At 41.6% G+C, this 17,045-nt stretch overlaps 1 protein-coding gene across 3 annotated transcripts in view; it reads left to right on the top strand.

Annotated features, from left to right (window-relative positions):
• Window positions 1–2,344: 2,344 nt before the first annotated feature.
• The window catches only part of ZBTB40 (zinc finger and BTB domain containing 40), a 120,493-nt gene continuing 105,792 nt past the window's right edge, over window positions 2,345–17,045 (top strand). For 2 of the 3 annotated variants that reach the window (XR_013171209.1, XM_077150921.1), the window contains exon 1: window positions 2,345–2,521. The gene's annotated coding sequence lies outside the window, so the exon portion shown is untranslated. Of the gene's footprint in view, window positions 2,522–13,640; window positions 15,584–17,045 lie in introns of those variants that run through there. The other variant, XM_077150922.1, reaches the window with a different exon arrangement.

Here is a 17,045-nt window from a genome sequence, read left to right as displayed (position 1 = left end):
CCTTCAAAGTCAAGGATTGGGTCCTTCTGGCAACTGGGAAGCACACATCCTTTTTTCTAAAGGCTTTGAGGTGTCTGAGGAGCTGAGGTGCTTAGAAGGCCCAGCCATTGTTTTCCTATATTCTGATAGTGAATTGCAGTCAAGTCAGTCTTAATGGAGTTCTAGCAGTGCAAAATCTCAGGTGGACTATTTTTTTTTAAATATTTTTATTGTAAACAACAAACAAACATACACACATTCATGACATACAAACATTCTATACATGGTGTACAATCAATGGCTCACAATATCATCATAGTTGTGTATTCATCACCATGATCATGTTTTCGAACATTTGCATCTCTCCAGCAAAAGAAACAAAAAAGAAAAAACTCATACATGCCATACCCCTTTCCCCACCCTTTCATTGACTATTAGTATTTCAATCTACTCAATTTATTTTAACCTTTGTTCCCCCCATTATTTATTTATATTTTATCCATAGCTTTTACTCATCTGTCCATATCAGGTGGACTATTATAGGGAAACAGTAGCCAGAGCCCCATCAAATGTGCTTGAGTGGGTATTGGTGTATGGATGGGTTGGGGATGGCATTCTTTACTACGTCTAAGCAATTCTTTGAAAGGAAGAATTATTCATTCCCATATTTTCTAAATGTTCTACAATAAATAGACATTCCTTCTTTTTTTTGCATTGGCAGGCACCGGGAATCGAACCTGGGTCTCTGGCTTGGCAGGCTAGAACTCTGCATGCTGAGCTACCCTGGCCCGCCTCGCATCCTTTTTTAAAATAAGAAATAAAATATTTAAAAAAAAAAAAAAAAGACTATTCTTCATAACCAGGGTTCCAGGAGTTCCTGGTGGCCACATTTCTCACGTTTTTTCCCTTTCAGTCCCCATAGTATGCAATCTGTTAAGTGGAACATGGCGGGGTTGGGGTCCGGGTGGCGGATGGAGGAATTGTGCCAACTTATTCCCGTTGTTTGAAACTGAATGACCCTCAAGCCATCCACATCCATATACAGTACATTGGTAATAATGGCAATTATTTCTTGATTATCTGCTATGTGTCAAGCACCATTTTAAGCTTTTGTTTGTTTGTTTTTACCGATTCCGACAACAGTACATTGAAGGATCCCACTAACGGATAAATGCGGGTGTGTGTATGTGTGTGGAAATGAGTGATTAGCAGACATGGCAGCTGTTGGTGTGGCTCTAGTGACTTCACAAGTGACTGAATGTTAGCAACAGTAAATCTGGCCCTGAAAGTGACGGTGACAGTGAGTATAATAGTGAAAAGTTACTAATTGGGCAGTAACAGAGACAGCTGCATACCCTGCAGGGGTCTGCTAAATACTGGTTTGACTGTGTGACAGTGCAAGTAGCTGAATGATGGTGACAGTGAAAACTGAAAAGCTGACAGTAGAGCACACAGCTGGAGAACTAAATTGTGTTGGTTGAATTTTGTTGACATGGACAGCGGTCGAAAATCAGATGGTGACGTAAAAATGATTTTCTGGCTGACAGCTACAATGAGAGTGACATTTCTGACCAGTAGATTGAGTTGTAATTAAAAAGTGATTGAGTGGGAGTCGGTCTGACAGTGACAGCTCTCAGAGTGACTGGATATTGACACTGTGGATGCAACAGCTGTAACCAATTTCGAGAGGGAGCTCGAAATTTTACTGAGCGACTGGGTTTGGGCGGCATGACTAGTAGTGACAGAAAAAGTGGTTGCCTGTCAGTGACAGAATGACAGCGTGACAAAGGGCCAGCACTGATGTCACTTAATTTGCTTGATACTGTCTGGGTCGTGGAACGCACAGTGTGTGACAAAATGAGAGGGAAATTAAACAAAAGGAAACCTACGGACGCTAACCTCCCAAAGCACTGGATCCTAAAACTAGAAGAAAGAAGAGGCGGGAGCAAAATGCCTTTAAGACACCGTGATTGGTTGAGATTCGGTCTGCCCGCCTCCACATAGACGGGCACCAAGCCTCTCCACCAATGAGAGTGCGTCTAGGAACGAGGCTAGGGTTACATCTCCGCCTTGCACGTGAAAATGTTTCGGAAAACGAAAGGAAGCCTTTTGTATCTAATTCGCTGCCGTTATTTGAAATAAGATTCTAATCCTACAGCTGCCCCAGTCAGGGGCGGTGGGACACCATCAGAACTTTCCTAACAGGATCTGGGGCGGGAAGGAGTGGCCAAGGGTCAGAGGTCAGAGAAGAGGCTAACGACTCGCTCGCCCCAGCGTCCTAGCATTGGTGGAGAGCGAGCGCGTGACGCAAGCCCCGCCCCCCCACAAGGCCCGTCCCCAGCACGTGATAAGCGCGCGCGGAAGGCCCGGCCTTCCCTCCTCGGGGCTTCTACCCCTTCCGCGCCGCCATCAAAATGGCCGCCTTCTGGCGTCTGTGGCGCTGTTGAATGAAGAAAGCTTTATTGTTCCCCTCGGGGAGGAGTGTTCGTGTCCTCTATGGCGCTGTCAATAAAGAACGGCAGTTTGAATCGGTGCTGAACAGGTAACCATAGAAACGGGGCTGGGGCTCTACGTGGAGACCCCTCTTTCAGCTGAGGCCCAAGAGGTCCCCCTCAGTGAAGGGCGCACAGAGACCTTTCCGAGGGGCGAGCTCCGCGGGGCTACTTCAAGTCACAGCCACCTCCCTCTGCCTTGAGGTGTGGATGCCAAGGGCGACCCACATCCCGAGCTCAGGACCCGCTGCGCTCCCCCGTGGGGACGAGGCCACGGGGACCCGGTCAGGGAGCCCTCCCCACCTCCCACACGGCCCCATCGTTGACCTCTTCTCTCTGATGCCTCATGCAGTTTTATTCTTTCTGAGATTCTAGACCTGGCGTCGGCAGACTACGGCTCTGAGCCAGATTTTCCCTCCCCCGCCCAGCCTTTTTGTCTGCCGGGAGTTGAGTGGTTTTTACATTTTTAAATCGTTGGGGAAGATTTCTGTCATCTCCATAAATAAGTTTTATTGGAATACAGCCATGCTTCTTCCTTTACTTATTATCTGTGGCTGCTTTCGTGCTTCAAGAGCAGAGTTGAGTAATTGCAACAGAGAACCCATGGCTTTGATTGCATGGCTCACGAAGTCGAAGATATTTCAGTCTGGCTCTCTGCAGAGCAAGCCTACCGACCCCTTGTCCTAGACGCAAGCAGGCTGAGTCTGTGCTGACTTTTTGAGATTCCTCCTGCCACTTCTCACAGAAACGGAAACACCTTGCACCTAACCTCTTTAGTTGACAAAACACCCCGCCTTCCACTCTTGGTCTTACTGACTTACTGTTCAGGGATGTGTTGTTTCCCCTACTTTGAATAGCAATAATGCTTTATAAGTCAGTGCTTTATATTTATACGTAGCGGTATTGTGCTAACAAAGCTTTAAGCTAGGTGTTGATGTAGGTTCTGAGAGGCTTAATACTTAAGGGTAGACTAATTGAACCTGTTTCTGGGAGGGAGTCCTCTCCCTGGTGGCCTAGTTCATATTGCTTTCATATCTTTCAAGTCTTCTCTCCTCAGTCTGGGATTATTGGTTTCTCTTTGGAATTGAATCCAAATCTTTATATAATTTATGGAGATTTCATTACAATGGCAAAGTGAGGTTTTTTCCTACTTGGCTAAATCATCAAAGTATGCCCCTCTCCTCTGTCCACTGTTCCCCTTCTAAGTTAAGATGCCTTTTTCCTGTGGCAGTAGTTCCCAAATCTATACATTTATCCCCTAGTTTAACTGCCGAATGGTTTCAGAACACCCCATACTTGCATACATGTACGCATCACTCCGTATTTGTTAAGCATCTGCTATGTGCCAGAGATGATTCAAATCCCTGAAAATATAGTGGCGAACAAGGCCAATATGATCTCTGCCCTTCCATGGAATTTGAATTCTAGAGGGATATGAATAGAGGGTATATAGATAAAGATTATTTCAAAACTGTTGTCATTACATCATAGTAAAATTAATACTATTTATTGAGCGATACCTGTATGTCAGGTTCTGCTCTGAGTGCTTTATTTATGTTGATTCTCATTTAATCCTCACACCGACTCTATGCCTGGGTAGTATTAATAATCCCATTTTACAGCTGAGGAAACTAAGACTCGGAGAGGAGAGATGCCCAGGGTTACAGAGCTAATGCATTAAGGAACTGGGATCCAAACCTAAACTGATCACACCATCTTTTATTGTTTCAGCTGTTTTTTCCTCTTCATACTAGTTTGAGAGGCCCTCAAGGGCAGGGACCACACCTTACCTGTTTTTTTATCCTCAGGTGCTAGCTGGTGCCCTCAACCTGGTGTTTCCAGGTAAATACAAACAAATTCAGGTCATTTATTAAACAAATATTCGAGTGCCTGCTGTGTACCAGGCACCACTGTGCTAGGCCCTAGGAATATCAAAGTGAGCATGATGGAACTGGACACTGCTTCCTGCAAGCCAAAGCCTAGTGGTGAAGACAGTAAAGAAATGAAGTTATTCCAAACTGTGGCAACTTCTATAAAAGAAACAAGACAGTGCTGAGATAGAGACTAACCCGGGAGAGCCACTTTTTATAGGGTTGTCAAGAAAGACCTCTCTTGAGGAGGGTACTTTGAGCTGAAACTTGTTGAGTAATAAGGAGCCAGTCCAGCAAGAAGGAAAAGGAAGAGAAGCAGGGTATGATTACCTTCTAGCCGGTTCAGAGACTTGGAGGTGAGCAAGAACTGGGGGCACTGGACAACTGAAAGAAACTACAGATTGTTCTGGTAATTAAGAACCTGTGCTCTGAGTTCTTGCCCAGAACCCCAGCTTTGCTACTGTTGAGCTGCATGCCCTTGGGCAAGCTTAAGAATAGTTGTCTAATATGTAAAGATGTTTATAATGGTACCTCCTCCAAGGGTTGTACAGATTAAATAAGAGAAGATGTAATTGTTTCAGTGTTTTCCTCATATACATTTTGCTGAATTCCAATTAAGGAAAGCTAACCAAAGTTGGCTCTAAACGGAAACTAAAAGTGCTAAGTAACAACAAATCCAAAAGTGTGTTACTTGAACAGACAAAATTGGAGTAGGAATGTTTTTCTCTTTTGGGGGGGAAGGTAACACATCTAATTTTTTTTAAAAATTATCTTAGAAAGGAACTTTTCCAAATGGAATTTAATTTTTTTTAATCAGTTACACAATTGTCTGTTCCTAGCATTTTCCAGCTCCTTAGCATTTTATGCTTGAAAACATTTGTGCTCCTCCATTATAGCTATGCACATGTTCTTAAGGCATTCTGAGGAAATGGTAGGCTTTTTCTAGCTGGTGGTCATTTACAGTTGTGTTTGCAGATAATTCTAAAAGATTTCAAAACAATGTTAAAAACTTTAAAACAGTGTTGAATGCTTTAAAGTAAATAGCATACTTTTGAATAGGTAAAAATAGGATGATGTTTAGGCTCATGAGCACGAAAAATTACAGAGGCAGTAATAAATCAAGGGAACTATATAGGACAAATAGCAATGTCAAGTTTTCTTTAAACTGTGTCCAGTAACCATATTGTACATGTCATCAGTAGATGTAATCCAGCCCAGTAAATGGAGCAAGGAACTGTATAGAGAGTGGCATGTTAATGAAATGTTAAACAACAAGCCCTGTATTAAATTGCTATTTTAGGTTTGGGTGGGACCTTCACATTTAAAGTATTGCAGCTTTACTCTGTGATTTGAGTCTGTTGGGTTCAAGTAAAGAGTAGGTGGTAACACTAACTTGGAAGGATAATATAAAACTGCAGGAAGAGCCGAGGCATACCACTTTGTTTTTCAATCTATTTTATTTCAGTTCAAAGCATCATTGAAGACAGGCAACTCAGGAAAACAAGTTACACTTTGGCAATATTTAACTGCTTTTGAAGATTGAGGAAGACTGAATATAACCAAAATGTGGCGTGTTTTCTTGGACTGTCCACAATATTGCTTTGAACTGAAATAAAATAGATTGAAAAACAAATTGGTATGCCTTGTTGCCTCACACTAAGTATTTACATTAGCCTTCTGGAATAGTGCCTGTACCACCACCCTGGAGGAAGGCAGTGACCCCTCAGCCTCTTTCAACTTTTCAAGAGAGTGAGCCTTTTGGTTTTCATGAGGAAATTGAATTGGAATATATGGTTTTCTGGACCTCCAATAGCCTACCTTCTAAAGCCGTCATCTTGATAATGTGGAGAAAGCAAGCTATTAACCGTGTAGAGGAAAGAATTAAATGTTAAGGGCATTCCAGCAGCCTACTTTCTAAAGCCATCATCTTGATAATGTGGAGAAAGCAAGCTATTAACCGTGTAGAGGAAAGAATTAAATATTAAGGGCAATTAAAATCAGAGATGAGATTGTTGCTTTCTTTAAGTGGGTGCAGAGGGTGCCATATTTCATTTACAGAAAGCATGTGGTTTTGAGACTCCAGCAGCCCTCGAGAAAGAAAAAGGATAGAGAAAGCAAGCATGCTTTCCTTACGTTTCCCTCGTGTTGTTACTTAACTCCAAATCCTTAACATCATGATACCAAGTATTTTATTTCCTTAAAGTAAATATTATGTAAGGTTGGTTAACCCAGGGTAAATGGTTGGGTTCCAAGGGATCCATAAATCCTTTGAAGTTACCTGTACAGTTGTGTGAATGTCATTTTTCTGGGGAGAGAGTGCCTTATTTAATCTCAGGTGTCAGAGAGGTCCTTGACCCATCAGAAGGTTCAGAGGCAACAACAGAGCATCACCTGTAACACCAATGAACCCAAGTACTGATGAGAATGCCCCCTGAAACCAGTTGTTTTCTGTTGATCTACGATCTTGACCTCAGAGTTTTGAAAACTGTCTTTTCAGTCTTTGTTTCCTGTCTAAAGCGGTCAAGCATAGTTGAATGTTTGTGAATAATATAGATATCTGCCCAATGCAGTGCTTCAGAAATACCTTAGAGATTGTTGTCATTATTTTGCTGCATGTTTTTCATGAGCCTGGTGAAATGTTGATGTAATTTTGTCTCAGCATCCTTGTTAGTGGACACCATGTTTGTTTCTTTTGACTGTTGTAGAGGTTGTAGAAACCCAATACTTTGGCTCTAGGCACCAGCTTCGAACAGATGGGTCAATTCCTCCCATTCAGGAAAGTAGCCTTGAAAGGAAAAAGGGAGAAGAAGAGGGATAGTCAAGGAAGCAAAAAGAGAGGAGTAAATAATAGGATGCTTCCCCTTCATCTGTCCACGAGTCCTTTTGTAGTTTCTAGTAGGACACCATACTTACTTCTGAACTTATGTAGTGCTAAGACTTCTGAAAAAGTCAGTTCATAGATGGAATTTTTGGTTTTATTAGTACTGAAGGGAAATAAAAGCATGGAAATATCCCTTTAAAATATTTCTCTTAGGATATTTTGTAAAAATGGGATCTTGAGGAAAACAGGTATAGGCCAAAAGTTTGTTTGGTCCATCAAAGTGTTTAAAAACATTTTAAAACTTAGTTCTTACATTTAAATATTAGAGATTTTACATGAAAATCCAGATTTCCAGTTTCTTTTGAAAAAAATTTGGAAGTCCTACTAATGAATGATGCATTGGGAAGTTGCTAAGTAAGCATCTACTCCTTTTTGGATTTAACAGCACTCTGTTTTTCTACATTCCCTAAATGTTACTCGTTTACATTGTTTGCCTTACCCTAAGGCATTTGCTTGAGTGACCTTTGCTAAAGGCCCTTGGGGTCTGGTTCGGGGACAGAATGCCTAGTGGATGCCTTATAAAAGAAAGGGCCTATATTAGTCAGGGTTCTCTAGAGAAACAGAACCAGTATGAGATATTGGTAAATAAAAGATTCATGAAAGTGCCTCACACAACCATGGGAATGCAAGAGCCCAAAATCCACAGGGTAGACTGCAAGGCTGGCAGCTCTGATGAAGGATCTTAACGAACTCCACAGCAGAGGCTTGCTGGCTGAAGAAATGGAAAATCTCTCTTCTCCCTTAAAAGTCTTTAACTGATTGGATTCTCTCGTTTGTGGAAGACACACCATTAGTTGATCGTAGATGCAATCAGTCAGGGATACAATCAGCCGACTGATGATTTAATAAATTAGCCTTCTGGTTTATCAACCAGCCATGAAATATCCTTGCCAGTAACATTAGGCCAGTACTTACCTGACCAGAAAACTGGGCACCACCACCTGGCCAAGTTGACAGCTAAACTCAGTCCTCATAGTCTACCCCTTGTTAACCTAGCAGCTGTACACATCAACTTAAATCATGCTTAATTTCTAGATAGAAAACAATAACAGCATATGTTTTACCTAACAGTACTCAACTGACCTGTATACAACCAGAAATGCGCTAAATTTCTCCAGAAGCGGACATAAGTCTTTAGGTAACATTCACGCTTAAACTTGGTACCCTGTAACTTAAATACTATAACATGAACAGTACAACTTGTGTCATATGATAAGAAAAAACCAAGATATTTGCTTTATGTACAAACATACTTAAAACAAGGAGGAAATATTCATACCACTACAGTCCTCGTTTCTGTAATTGGTCACATGGTCATAGTTCATATTTATCAGTACCTTTTTTCACAACCCATTCCGTGTTCCCTTTACCCTCAACAGGCACTTCAGCTGGTCGTGGTTTTTTGCCTGGTAGGATGACCCAAACCTGCATTCCTGAAGTTTCTGGGTCATTGGTAGTCCTGCCTGAATTGGGTTGTTGCAGTTTTCCATTGACTTTAATCACAGGGCATGTTAGTACTGAGAGGTGCCCTAGGGGATCTCCTATATTCTAGGAAAACTCTTCTTTGCCTCCATTGTGTAGTTGCAATCCTATTTCCCCTTGATAGTCAGGATTAGTCATCCCAGCAGTGCAATAATCCGCTTCCTTGCCTTTTGATTCAGAGGCATGAGAAGCCCAAAGTGACCAGGTGGTATTCTTAAGTTCAATTCAATGGAATTGTTGTGCCTCCTGGTAGGAGCACTCCTTCTAGAACTAAGACATGTAGACAGCAGAGTTTAAAGTTTTAGGGACGGGAAGCAGAAATTTTCCTAGCAGATCACTAGGGTGATAGTGAGTGGTGCCACTTCCATTTCTACCTCTTAATTTCTGGACCCATGAATCCTGGCTATGGGAGAAATAGCACCATAGAGTGGATACTGATTCAGAGCATACACAGCCTCCTGGAGAACACTGCCCCATCCCTGCAAGTTATTGCCACTTAGTTGGAATCGTAATTGGGTCTTCAAAAGGCCATTCGAGGGTTCTCTCAACCAAGTTGCCCCTGGATGATGGGGAGCATGGTGAGAGAATTCCAGGAGCATATGCCCATTCCTGCACTTTGCTGTGAAGTGCATTCCTTGATCCGAATTAATGCTTTGTGGACTACCATGATGGTGGATAAAGTATTCCGTAAGGACATGGATGGTAGGAAAGTATTGTATGCAGGAAAGGCAAACCCGTATCCAGAGTATGTGTGTATTTCCCTTAGAACTAACTGCTGCTCCTCCCATAATGGAAGTGGTTCAGTGTAATCAACCTGCTACCAGATAGCAGGCTGATTACCTTAGATAATGGTGCCATACCAGGGCCTCTGAGTGTAGGTCTCTGCTTCTTGCAATTTGGGCACTCAGCAGTGGGTATAGCCAGGTTGGTTTTATTGAGTAGAAGTCCATGTTGCTGAACCCATGCATAACCTCCATCCCTACCACCATGCCCACTTTGTTCATAAGCCCCTTGGGCAGTGGCCAGAGTGGCTGGGGAAAGAGGATGGCTTGTATCCACAGGACAGTTCATCTTATCCACTTGATTATTAAAACCTTCCTCTGCTGAAGTTATTCTCTGGTGAGCATTCACATGGAACACAAATTCTTCATGTTCTTTGCCTACTCAGAAAGGTCAATCCACATACCTCTTCCCCAGGCCTCTTTGTCACCAGTTTTCCAATCATGCTCCTTCCAAGTCCCTGACCATCCAGCCAAACCATTAGCAACACAAGTCAGTATACATATGCACTTCTGGCCAGTTCTTCCAAGCAAAGTGAACAACCAGGTACACTGCTCGAAGTTCTGCCCACTGGAAGGATTTCCTGTCCTTTAAGGGCATCCCAGAAAGGGGCTGTAGTGCTGCAGCTGTCCACTTGTAGGTGGTACCTGCATATCGTACAGAACTATCTGTAAACCAGGCCTGAGTTTTCTCTTCCACAGTTAGCTGACTGAAAGGAACTCCCCAAGAGGCCATAGCTCAGGGCTGGGAAAGAGAAGGTAATGTGGTAGGAGTGGGGGCCATGGGTATTTGGGCTACTTTCTCATCTAACTTACTTGTGCCTTCAGGGCCTGCTTGAGCTCTATCTCTTGTATATCCTTTCCTTTTATGATGGAGTGCTGATGTGCACCAACTTTATGGCTTGCTGGGTCATACAACACCTAGTTCATGATAGACAACTCGGGTCTCATGGTTACTTAGTGGCCCATGGTTAAGCATTCAGTCTCTACTACGGCCCAATAGCAGGCTAAAAGCTGTTTCTCAAAAGAATAGTAGTTATCAGAACAGGGTGGTAAGGTTTTACTCCAAAATCCTAAGGGTCTGCATTTTGATTCTCCTATAGGGGCCTGACAAAGACTTCAGACAGCATCTCTATTTGCCACTGACACTTCCAGCACCATTGGATATGCTGGTTCATATGGCCTAAGCAGCAGAGCAGCTTGCACAGCAGGCTGAACCTATCGCAAAGCCTCTTCTTGTTCTGGGCCCCACTCAAAACTAGCAGCTTTTCTGGTCACTCGGTAAATCGGCCGGAATAGCACACCCAAATGAGAAACATGTCTCCAAAATCCAAAGAGGCTAACTAGGCATTGTGTTGTTGTTGTTGTTTTTTTTTTTTCGGTCATAGTAGGGGCCAGATGCAACAGCTTATCCTTTACCTTAGAAAGTATATCTTAACAAACTCTACACTACTGGACACCTAGAAATTTCACTAAGGTGAAAGTTCCCTTTACTTTTGTTAGATTTATCTCCTATCCCCTGATATGTAAATGTCTTGCCAATAAGTCTAGAGAAGTTGCTATTCCTTGCTCACTAGGTCCAATCAACATGGTGTCATCAATATAAGGGACCAGGGTGAGTGATGTTTTGTGGGAGGGAGAAATGATCAAGGTCCCTGCGAACAAGATTATGACATAAGGTGGAGAGTTGATACACTCCTGAGGAAGGACAGTGAAGGTAATGCAAATTGTTTCTGTGGTCCATACTAAAAGACACTGAGAAAAAAGCATTTGCCGAATCAATAGCTGCTTACCAGGTAGCAGGGGATTTGTTGATTTGCTCAAGCAATGATACCACATCTGGAACTGCAGCTGCAATTGGAGTCACCACCTGGTTAAGTTTACAGTAATCTACTGTCATTCTCCAAGACCCATCTGTTTTCCACACAGGCCAAATAGGAGAGTCGCATGGGGAGATATGGAAGGAATCACCACCCCTGCATCCTTCAAGTCTTTTAAGAGTGTCACTAATCTCTGCAATCCCTCCAGGAATCTAATATCACTTCTTATTTACTGTTTTGCTAGGTAGGGGCAGTTCTTGTGGCTTCCACTTGGCCTTTCCTACCATAATAGCCCTCACTCAGTGAGTCAGGGAACCAATGTGGGAACTCTGTCAGTTGATGAGTATGTTGAATCCAATTATGCCTTCTGGAACTGGGGAAATAACCACATAGTGGGACCCACTGGACCCACTATGAAACGGACCTGAGCTAAAACTCCATTTATCACCTGACCTCCATAATCCCCTACTCTGACTGGTGGACCAGAGTGATAGTTTGGATCTCCTGGAATTACTGTCTCTTCTGAGCCAGTATCTAATAATCCCCGAAATATCTGATCATTTCCTTTTTCCTAGTGCATGGTTACCCTGGTGAAAGGCCTTAGGTCTCCTTGGTGAAGGCTGGGAGGAAAGTTAACAGTGTAAATTTTGGGCAATGTAAAAGGATCCTTCCCCAATTTACCTGGCCCTCCCCTCATTTGAGGGGCTCTGAGTTTGTAAATTGTCTCTTCTGGGGATTGATTAAGGGGCCATGACTCTCTGTTTTTGTAATTCAAGTTAGAATTCTGTTCAGTCAACCTGGAATTCTTCTGCTGATACTGCTCAAACAAGAATTTAGTAGACTACTCATCTGTTTTACTTCTAGGTACTCTCTATGATCTATTAGCCAACGCCATAAGTCTCTGAAGTCAGACTGTTTTGATGGCTGCTTTTCGTCCATGATGATGGCCATATCCACCTTGTCTGTGGTGATTGAATGTTGCCACATGGCTTCTGCCAACTGGGGATCCGATTCATCCCTGTTGTGTTCAAGGATTCCAGCTCAGTGATAGCAGTTCCCACATTAATAGGTGACACACAGAGAAGGGTAACTACAGAGCTCTTCAGGGATGATGGAGCTAGTTTCACAAATTTATTCCTCAAAGTCTTGGTAAAAGGTGTGTCCTCTGGACATTCCTGGAGTGTGTGAGCAGGTCTTCCATGATAAAGCCGCTTTAACTTTCCAGTCTCTAAGCCTTTGGATCCCCTCATCTACATTAAACCAGTCAGTTCTGGCGTTTTGACCTCAGGTAGTGTCAGTCACCTTGTCACCTTTTGATCCATGTTTCAACCACCCACCCAAACAAGCTGTTAACACCCTTTCTAACCCCTCAGGTTACAACATTGAATGCAGAAGCTCTGCTTAGTGGGCCCCTATCAATAAATTCAGCTTGATCCAACTTTATATTGTGTCCACCATTATCCCACACCCTTAATATCCATTCTCACACGTATTCCCCTGATTTCTGTCTATATAAATCGGAAAATTCGTTTAGCTCTTTTGGGATATAGCATACCTCCTCATGTGTCACGCTTTGTACTTCACCTTTTGGGCCCTATTGAGACTTTAGTTATAGCTCTTAAAGAAAAGAGGGGTGGTGGGGGTGGGTCATGAAAAAATTAGAAGTGTGTTTCAGGCCAATTACCTCAGAGCATTCAGTGGCAGTTTCATCTGGTGAAACACGATTAGTCACTCCAGACAGAGGAGTGAGGTGGTTACAGATTTAGCAGACACTTAATGTTTTAGGTGGGGGTTGGATGGCAGACTCCTCAGGGTGGACTGGAGGCTGGGAAGCTGTTTCCTTAATGCAGGCTGGAGATTGGGTGGCCGTTTCCTCAGAACAGGCTGGAGGTGAGGTGGTTGTTTCCTTAAGACAGACCTTTACACACCAATATTTATAGCAGCATTATTTACAATTGGCAAGAGATGGAAACAGCCCAAATGTCCATCAACAGACGAGTAGCTAAACAAGCTGTAGTATGTACATATGATAGAATATTATACAGCTGTAAGACAGAATAAAGTTATGAAGTATGTAACAACATGGATGGACCTTGAGGACATTATGCTGAAAAAGATTAGCCAGAAACAAAAGGGCAAATACTGTATGGTCTCCCTGACATGAACTAACATTAGTGAATGAACTTGAAGAATTTCAGCTAAGAACAAAGACCATCAGAAGATAGAAATAGGGTAGACATCAGGTAATTGGAGCTGAAGGGATACAGATTATGCAACAGGACTAATTGTAAAAATTCAGAAATGGATAGCACAATACTACCTAATTGTAATACAATAATGTTAGTACACTGAATGAAGCTGAATGTGAGAATGATAGAGGGAGGAGGGCTGGGTACGCAAATGAAATCAGAAGGAAAGATAGATGATAAAAACTGAGGTGGTATAATCTAGGAATGCCTAGAGTGTGCAATGATAGTGACTAAATGTACAAACCAAAACATGTTTTTGCATGAGGAAGAACAAAGGAATGTCAGTATTGCAGGGTGTTGAAAATAGATGGTAATTCATTTTTAAAACTTATTTGTAAGACTAAAGCAAAAGTTTATTTGGTACAAAATTTGTAATTTGATTAGTGCATTTGCAACACAACTTATGTGGACAGTTTAATTAACACCATAAGTAAATGGAACCTTGAGTAGGGCATGAGATTTTGTAGGTTTGTTCAGAGTGATGTCTCAATAAATCCCAGAGTGATTTGAACAGTGAATAAAAAAGTATTTGCTAAGTCCCCTTGGGGAAATGGCGAGAAAGGGGGAAAATACAACTTCCCCATGTGGAGAATTCCTGATATTCTCACAAGCAGTGGGAACAACCAAAGCAATAGGCCCAGCCCTCAATCTTGGGGTTTGTTCACGTGAAACTTATCCCCTCAAAAGGATAGGCTAATCTACTTAAACTTAGGCCTAAGAGTCACCCCCAGAGAACCTCTTTTGTTGCTCAGATATGGCCTCTCTTTCTCAGCCAACACAACAAGCAAGCTTACTGCCCTCCCCCTTCCTATGTGGGACATGACTCCCAGGGGTGTAAACCTTCCTGACAACGTGGGACAGAAATACTAGAATGAGCTGGGACTGAGCGTTAAGGGATTGAGAAAACCTCGTAGACAAAAGGGGGAAGAGAGAAATGAGACAAAATAAAGTGTCAATGGCTGAGGTTTCAGAGTCGAGAGATTATCCTGGAGGTTATTCTTACGCATTATGTGGACATCACCTTTTAAGTTAAGGTATATTGGAGAGACTGGAGGGAAGTACCTGAAAATGTAGAGCTGTGTTCCAGTAGCCATGTTTCTTGAAGATGATTGTATAATGATACAACTTTCGTAATGTGACTGTGTGATTGTGAAAACCTTGTGTCTGATGCTCCTTATATTTACGGTATGGACAGATGAGTAAAACGTATGGATTAAAAATAAATGAATAATAGGGGAACAAATGTTAAAACAAATTTAGTAGATTGAAATGCTAGTGATCAATGAAAGGGAGTGATAAGGGGTATAGAAAAAAATAGGGGAAACAAAGGCTAAAATATATTGGGTAGATGGAAATACTAGCAGTTAGTGAGAGGGAGGGGTAAGGGGTATGGTATCTGAGGGTTTTTTTTGTTTTTTTTTTTCTTTTTCTGAAGTGGTGCAGATGTTCTAAGAAATGATCATGGTGATGAATGTACAACTATGTGATGATACTGTGAGCTATTGATTATATTACCAGGAATGGAATGATCGCATGTTAAGAATGTTTGTGTTTGCATGTTGTCATGTTAAAAAAAGAAAAATTAAAAAAAAACTTTACACATCTGGCTAGCAAAGATTCAGCAGAGTAGAGGGTTTCCCTGTCCCCACTTCCATCATTATCAACCTGTATGTCCCCATCCCAAGTTTCAAGATCCCAAACTTTTTCAATCAAAGCCCTTACTTTAACAGTAGACACTCTGCAAAGTGGGGGATTTAGTTTACATTATAAATCTGCTATTCATACAATAAGACTCTGGGTCTGGTTTTCAAAGATCTCAAAAAAGAAAATAAGATTTTCTTCAGGGCACACACAGAAGGTTTTACATCTTTTATATAGCGTTTAAGTTGAAATTTGAAGCCTTCAGGTCATTACTTCCCTCATAATTGTATCCAGTGTATCTAAGAGCAACCAGCCAACATCATTATATACCTTAATTTCACAAAACTCCATTGAGGTGTCCAAAAAACTCACTGAGAGCCTTGCCTCATGTAAGTATACAATTAGCAGAACAAATAGTGATATTTCAAGTATCCCCTATTGCCAACTCGTGCCATGGACTGTCAGTACCATCTTAATTATTTGAAACAGAGTCATTAGTGCCTTTGAGTCTAATCAGAGTAGAAAAGCAATTGTAAAACCCAATTTTTAAGATTATGTTTCTCAAAGTGATCAGACTTTGACTAGAGATATGAATGAAGCTGATCTGAATAGGACTAAGATAAGTCAGAATACAGGGTAAAGGATGATATGGCCCATATTTTTAAACTTCAACTTCTTTGTGAGACCAAAGGGAGAGATCTTTACTTGGTGCAAAATTTATATTTTGGGTAGCTCATTATCTAATTTAATGTGTATGGTCAGTTTATTTGAATACCATAACTACATGAAATCTTGAATAGGGCATGAGATCTTGTTGGTTTGTATAGGTTAGTATCTCTCTCTCTCTCTCTCTGCTAGCTTGGCAGGGGAACTCACTGCCCTCCCCCCCTACACAAGACATGACCTCCAGAGGTATAAAGTCTCCCTGGTAATGTGGGACAGAACTCCCAGGATGAATTGGGGCCTGGCATCAAGTGATTGAGAAAGCTTTTTTGACCAAAAGGGGGAAGAGAGAAATGAGACAAAATAAAATTTTGGTGGCTGAGAAATTTCAAACAGAGACGTTATCCAGGAGGTTATTCTTAGACATTATATAGATTCCTCTTTTTAGTTTATGCTGTATTGTAGTGACTAGAGAGAAGTACCTGAGACTGTTAAACTGTTCCAGTAGCCCTGATTCTTGAAGAAGACTGTTTTAACTATATAGCTTTTACATTGTGACCATGTGAATGTGAAAACCTTGTGCCTGATGCTCCTTTTATCCAGGGTATGGACAGGTGAGTAAAAAAAATAAGGAAAAGAAAATACATAAATATTAGGGGAGGAAAAGGGGTAAAAAAATTTTAGGTAGTTTGAAATACTAATGACCAGTGAGAGGGAGGGGTAAGCCGTATGGGATGTTTGAGTTTTTATTTCTCTTTTTATTTTTCTGGAGTGATGGAAATGTTCTAAAAATGATTATAGTGATGAATATACAAATATGTGATGATATTGTGAGCCATTAATTGTACATTGTGGATGGACTGTATGTGTGAGAAGATTTCTCATAAAAAAAAAAGATTATGTTTCTGAAAACCTACTCCTGGTACCAAGCTGTATTAGTCAGTTTTCTCTAGTGAAACACAACCACAGGAAATATCTATAAATATAAAATTTATAAAAGTGTCTCATGCAACTGTGGGAATGCAGGAGTCCAAAATCCACAGGGCACTCAGCAAGGCTGGCAAGTCTGATGAACGGGCTTAAATTATAAGGAAAGGCTCACTAGCAGAAGAAGCAGTGAAAATTCTCGAAATTCTCTTTTCCTTTAAAAGTCTTCAACCAATTGGATCAAAACCGAACTGATTGGAT

Source organism: Tamandua tetradactyla, chromosome 2 (assembly GCF_023851605.1).
Source record: "Tamandua tetradactyla isolate mTamTet1 chromosome 2, mTamTet1.pri, whole genome shotgun sequence".
Taxonomy (NCBI): Eukaryota; Metazoa; Chordata; class Mammalia; order Pilosa; family Myrmecophagidae; genus Tamandua; species Tamandua tetradactyla.
This window is presented reverse-complemented; position numbering and strand designations above follow the sequence as displayed.